We start from the raw sequence: 7,500 nt of genomic DNA, 5'->3' as shown, positions 1-7,500 counted from the left end.
AAAAAGAGTTTGGTAAGAAGCCATACAAGAAGATAAGATATGACCAGATAACATTATTCAAAATAACAACAGAAAACGATTCAGTAGTGTATCGACTCTGCTTTTATTCCATGAATCGTAGAGAACTTCTGAGTGAGCACTTTCCCTTATGTGAAAAAAAAGAAAGAGTTATGTTATGTGTAAAGAAGATTCATGGCTTTTAACGAAAGATGGGTCAGGCCTGTATTATACCTTTCATTTAAAATAAAAATGGGGACAATTTTCTTTAGGCATATTTTCGCTGTCAAATGGATTGCACTAAAAGATATAATAGAAAAAAAAAGAAAATAAAAACGCATAAAAATAAGAAAGGAAGAAAATTGTGGCTACATGCTAAGAGCTATACAAAGAGAAGTCAACTTTGCACTTTATGTATAGGTAGTTTAGTAAGCTAGAATTTTGATAAGGAAAGAAATACCTGCATCATGCGTCTACTATATATGGTCAGGGCTGAGAAATGACTAAGGTCAAATACTAACATAATGAAGGAAGGAAGTAGAACGAAAGACATTAACCTTTTTGGTACAAAGTAGAAATAGGGGGAAAATACAAAGGTAATTAGTAATTTCTTGGAGAAAGTCGTTCAGATATACCAACGATAATTTGAAAGAAATACGAGTTTATTGAACAAAAAACACTATTGGTCTTTGACTTGAACTAAGTATATCAACTTCTCATTCCTGAATTAGGGCCTCATTTTGTTATATGTAACACTGAGAGTTACTAAGGTAGACTTTTAGTCTTTTCAGCTCGAAGAATATCCAAGGAACGTAGAAAATCAAGATGAGGACTTCATCCTCATTAGACATCTTTGATATAATTTCTTCAAGAATTGTGTAAACAGACACGAATCGCGTCCTCTATTTCCATTATTGAATTAGCCAATTATAAAATTTGGGGTCGTTTAGTTGCCAAACTAGGTACTGGACGAATTCTTTAACAAGCGCAAATCTGAGCAAAGAATCGTTGTTTCACACTTGATCTTGAGACCTGGAGCTGGGCGTTTCTCTTTTCGAGATCGCCATTAATAATTTAGGATAAGACTACGGCCTCCAACTAAATAACTTGGAGTAAGTAATTATATTGATTGATCAGTTCCATTTGTAATTTACTGTTCGATTCAAATTCAAATTTGTTATTTCTGTTTTGATTGGTTTTGTTGTAATATACTTATTATTGTTTTTTGTAAGTCGTAATATAAGGGTAATTTAATTTTAATTTAGGTCTGTTGACATTTTCCCTGTAAAGTAGGATGAAAATATTATTGTAATTATTTCATTTGCAGAATGAAGTGTCTGTAACGACTTCAACGTCGTGACGTTACATGCCTCGTTCGTATGGTTGATTGAGGTGTCAATGGTCTTATTCTGATTGGGCAGGCGCATGCCCCTGCAGTTGCGCTACATTTCATTTGCAAGTGCTCTGCGGAATCGAGGAAACTTTAAGTAAGTTCGCTCCAATTTGTGCCTTGTGGTATGTAAATTTTCCTCAAGGTCAACTCGTTCATAAATTACCTCATTGTCAACAACAGCAAACAAAAGTGTCAACGATTTTAGTTAGTGAAAGCTAAATCTTTGAATGCCTAAGTAGTTGATTCCGTCAATGAATCGTCGTCTAGAAAAGTGGCTATTATCAGTTATCGACCCAAAGTTGGTGTTTTGAAGCAATACTTCTTGTGTTCCAATTTTCATAATTGGATGACTGAATTCATCGTTTGAGTGTTGTACTGCTGTTTACTGTTCAATCTCGTAAACATGCCACCCAGGAAAGTGAAATCTTTGACTCAGAAGAAATTTGACATTGCCTTTGAGACCTGGACTATTGAAAGTTTGGACGCCGAGGCCATCTTAGCAGATATAGAGAATGCCACTGTTGATGATCTAATGTTATCATTGAACTCTCTTCGTGAATCATATAGTGATTTGAAAAGAGTCTCCGCAGGCAATCTGGCTTGTGACAAAACTTTGAAAACATTGCGTGATGCGGGTGTTACCTTCCACAAGCTGAGGACGCAGATAAATGAACGAATGGAAAAGCTATCGGTAAAAGAGGACATGCCTAAGCATGCTAATGAGGTCAGCAAATCTAATCAATCATTCGTCCAATTGAAGAAACTTTCTTGTCCGACGTGGGATGGTGAAGTTCGATCGTATAAAAGATTCAAGAAAAATTTTGAGCTATTAGTTCAGAGCCAGATGTCTGGGGAGATGGCGCTTTTAAGACTGAGAGAAGCATTGTGAGAAAACTCGAGAGAAGGCCTCATTGTTCAGTCGAAATCGAGCTTGGATAAAGCATGGTCAGCATTAGATTGCATTTACGGAAGGGGAAACACCATCCGTGACGCAGTCCTCAAGGACGTCCATGACATTAGGCCTGTCAGAAGCAAGTCTGATGCAGATGGTCTTCGTCGATTGGTAACGGAACTTACTGTCGCTAAAGAGGACCTGAGATCGTTAAACCGAACGTCTGCATTAGGTGAGTTGGCATTTTCCATCGTAATGGAAAAAATTTCAGTAGAACTGCGCAGGAAAATCGACAGAAAAATTCTGGCAGATGACCTTGATGCTGAAGCCTCCTTCGATCTACTCTTAGGAATGGCCGACACGGCAGCCTCAATCAAAGAAACAGCTAAATTGCAGGCAGAAGCTCATTCTAGTTACATTTTCAGAGAAGAGCCGACGATGGTCGTTAAGAATCATCAGGTTAGCAGTAAGGACAGAAACATTGGTAACAGTGGTTCGAAAGGTATCAAGCCTGGCAGGAATGGAACACCCAAAAAGGGTAACGGTTGGAAGGAATCGAAAACCAGGAAGCCAAAAAATTCCCCATCTTCCATTCAAATTTCATTCTATGGCTGATCACTAAACGTCTGAATGCAGAGTGTTCCTAGGTCTTTCATCCATAAAAAAGAAAGAAACCTTGAAGGAACATAACCAGTGTGAAAAGTGCTTTGGTTCTCACCCCTCGAATCAGTGCAGAATAAGCACGTTTGTCAGGAGATTAATTGCAAGATGCCAGACAATCATCATACTCTATTGCATGCTGCTTGCCTAGCTGCATCAAGCAGGATTTATGGTCCTGTTGATTGCAAAAAACTCCGTCCTCATCTAGGCCAGAACACAATGAGAAATAGTCATACAGCCTTCATGAAAAAGAAAGGCAATCTTTTCAAGGTTTCAGTTCGTTATGATTTGGGAGCCACTGTCTCACAGATTCTGAACTCGGTGGCAAGGGAAAATTGTATCAAACCAGTATCCAGAATCAAGAACTTGATGATGTGGACTGCTGGGGAGAGCCAGCCACAAGATTGGCGACCGGATGATCTGTACAGCATCCCATTTTACGAGGCAGAAGGTAACTTCGTGACTGCAGTTGATTGCATTGGTGTCGATTACATCGGTGAACTTGATGTAGGCACATATCATGAAGCTGCTGACATGTTCAAAGATGATGTCGATCCATCAGAACTTTTAGAGCCTGTTCACGGTGACATTGAGTTGCTCATCGGAGACAATCATGCCAGCATATTTCCGCGAACGGTGAAGACAAGAGAAAACCTTGTTTTAGCTGAGACTAACTTCGGGTTCATTCTACATGGTTCTCACGAGACATTTTTTGTCCCCAATTCTCATAAACCAAGTGTGATGCTGTCGGAGCTCCTCAACAGAAAGATTTCTGCTGTTCTTCTGCAGTCAACGTCATCAGTTGCAGTAAGTCATGCTGAACGGCCAAAAGGGGAAGTTTCCACAGATAAAGCCCGGAGCAATGGCTCTGTGCAGCAGGTAGCAGAAAATGGCGGACAGTCGGTTCTTTCTATAAAGACCAGTGCTGAGACTGTGTTTGATCGTATGTGTGAAGTAGAGGATGGTCCGGTTTGTCATCGGTGAGACGCGGTCGGCATAAACTCAGAAGAGGAGCAAAGAGTACAGACATACAAGAGTTGTCTCACCTACAACCCTGAACAGAAGATATTCGTTTACAGGTTACCATGGAAGGAAAGCTTCCGTACCTTGTCGGACAATCAACCTATTGCCCTCAAACGCCTAAATTTGTTAACATGTACCATGTCCAGAAACTAAGCTTTAAAGGACTGGTATGTAGACGGATTTGAAAAGTTGATCAACGATGGCTATATAACAGAGGTTACAGCTGAGGAGGATGCACAGTGGAAATCTAATGGTGGCAAAGTCTACTACATCTGTCATTTATCACACTTTAATGAGCATAGTTCTTTAACCCCACTCAGAATCATATTTGATGCAAGTGTTCCATTTAAAGGCAAGGCTATCAACTCCTTGTGGGAACCACCACCAAATTTGATTCCAGGAAAGAAAAATGTGTGTTGCAATGGATATAAGTAAAGCATACTTCACTGTTCGCCTTGAGACAGAAGAATCTCATCTGCACCGCCTTTTGTGGAATCAACTGGACAAGGAAAAAGAAGTCAAGACGCTGTGATTATTACGAAACTCTTGGGGAACTACTCCGGCAGGTGGTATATGCAGTGTAGCAATGCTCATCATAGCTGAGAAATTCAAGGACAAGTACCCACAGGTATACAAATTCATAAAATCGAACTTGTAGGTTGATGATGGTACTACAAGTGTTGATGATGTTTCCACGGCATTACAACTTGCTAAGGAACTCAACATTGTCCTCAGTGAGGCATCCTTCATCATAAAGCATTTCATGATCGGTGGAAGTGAAAGTGATATTGATGCCCATATAAAGAAGTGCCTGTATGTACCTGACAATGTGCAACGGACACCAGAGCAGGAAAGAATCCTCGGTATAATATATCATTCTGCCAATGATGGAATTTCCATTTCAGGTAGAATTAACTTCTCAAAGAAAAGGAGAGGCATTAGATCAGAGGAAGATATCAGTTTAGAAAACTTTGATGATGCTTTCCCTGACACTTTCAGTCGAAGAAATTATCTACGGATCATAGCAACCATCTATGATCTGACGCGACTTGCAACTCAGGTTACCATCTTCCTGAAGCACAAACTGGGTCAAATATTCCGCCTCAAACAGGAATGGAACGATACGATCCTAGATGGTAATGATGACCTACCTACAACCCGCAGTCGGTGTAAAGAAGTGGTTCGTTCGATCTACGGTCTAAAAGAAGTCAGGTTTGTTCGTTGTCTTACACCGGAAACTGCAGTTGACAAACCCACTCTAGTAATTTTTTGTGATAGTTCTCAGACTGCCTAAGGATGTGTCTCGTACTACAACTGGAAGTTGGAAAATGGCGAGCGAGCATCTGTTCTTGCCATGTCAAAGGCAAAACCTTGGCCAAAATTTCGACGTTAACGATCCCTCGTGGTGAGTTACTTGGATGTCTGCTGGGTGCCAGAATGCAACAGACTATCGTCAAAAAATCAAGCTTCATTTTTGAAAGGGTAATGCTGCTAATTGACAGCACCATAGTTCTGGGACAACTGCGTCATGAGCCCTACAAATACAACATGTTGACAGCCAGCCGTATCAGTGAAATACAAACTCTGACTGATATTCGCGATTGGTACCATGTGGACTCTGGAAACAACGTTGCCGATGATGCGTCACGCGATCTTAACCCATCTGAAATGGGAAAGGATTCCAGATGGCAAAAAGGTCCAGACTTCATGAAGAAGGACATCAACGAATGGCCAATCAAACATGCAAATGATGTTCATGCGAAGAAAGAAGATCTGGACATAAGAATAAAAGATCCACGGATGACCATTGGAAGATGCAAGTCACAATTCCAGATTGATGGAGGAACAAATGAAGATTATTCAATTATTCTTGATATCCTAAAAACATTCACCATAACGGTCGATAAAAATGACCGCCTGATGAAGATTAAACGTTGCATCTCTAGAATCATAAGATTTATGGAAAATACTTCACAATTTTTCAGAGATCGACTGAAGAGAACAGTGAAGACTACTCCAGTTGCCATCAGTAGTATGACGAAAGCAGAACGTTCGAGATGATTTGCTGAAAATGATACATTTGTGCCTACCAAGCGTGAGTTAGTAATATCAAACTTGTTTCTTATTCAACAGGCTCATCAGTCGCTACCGTCAGATGTGGAACATAAGCTAAAGTCACTGAACCCAATACTGGACGCCGACAGTGTGAGGAGAGCACTAGGTCGTACTGGTGCTGCTCTATCAAACCCGGCTGTGATTATATCATACTCTGAACCCCTTGCAGAGATCTTGGGGCGTAAATGTCACCAACCGCAGCACTTTGGTGCGGATACTACTCTTGCCTTAGTACGTGAGCAGTTCTGGATCCTCAACGGTAAACGGTTCGTCAGCAAAGTTGTGTCGCAGTGCCCATATTGTCGCTTTCTACGAAAGAAGATCGCTAAAGTAGAGATCGCTCTTCGTAAGGTGGAAGAACTCGTGCGATCGCCAGTATTCGAACATGTGGTCATTGACATAGCTGGTCCATTCAATACCATCGCAGATCGCCGCGAGACGAGAAACTACGTGTAATTTCTGGTAAAGCCTGGATTCTGGTTATCGTGTGTTGTGCATCTGGTGTGGCCCACGTAGAGATCCTTGAAGGTTACGATACCAACTGCTTCCTTGCAGATTTCGATGCTTTCACTAGGATCCGCGGAAAACCCTCGTCTGTGACTGCAGATCTTGGTTCGCAAATCCGTGGTGCAGCAAACGTCATGGAGAGCCTTTGGAACCATACCAAGATGGCAAAGATTCAGACAAATCCCAAAACAACAACCTGGCACTTCGTACCATCTGGAGCTCATTCGTCAGTCGGACAAACTGAGAGGATGATCCAAACTGTGAAGAACACTTTAGAAGCTGTCACTGGTTCGAGAAAACCTGAGTTTACTAAGTTGCGTTTGCATAGACTAATGTACAGTGTTGCTGATATGATAAATGATAGGCCTTTAGGTGTTCATAGAAATAATGTTGCCAAATCAGACGCTGTGAGATTACTACGTCTGTGGTGAAACACTGGGGAATTTACAACCACATAGGATAACTTTCTTTAAACTGTAAACCCTCGTGCACCAGCTTTGCACGAGGCCAAGTTACAGAACTGAGAAACAAACTTACTTAAGAGACATCTGCCATTTACCTTTGATTCAAAATTATATTTCCTGCACCGATTCTTTTGGGGGTGATGCCACACGGGTTCACAAAGACTCAGTTAAAAAGTTTGACATATATTTAATATTTAAAGTACACAAACAAAAATCATCAGAGTTACATTAAAGAGCGAACATTAACTTTACCACAAATGAACAAAATTTAAGTTACTTGATAAAAATTAAACAAATATCAAACGGGGTTACAGAGTATTCTTATAAGAACATTGCTGCAACAATGCGATGGTTCACGAGGTGATGATGGTGGTCGGATTCAGGAGAATATCTTCTAAGTACTTGCCTTTTGGAGTCCGCTGGTAGAAGCCCGCCCGCGTCACATTTCC

This window comes from Palaemon carinicauda, chromosome 1, assembly GCF_036898095.1.
Source record: "Palaemon carinicauda isolate YSFRI2023 chromosome 1, ASM3689809v2, whole genome shotgun sequence".
Lineage (NCBI taxonomy): Eukaryota > Metazoa > Arthropoda > Malacostraca > Decapoda > Palaemonidae > Palaemon > Palaemon carinicauda.
Note: the sequence above shows the minus strand (reverse complement) of the source record.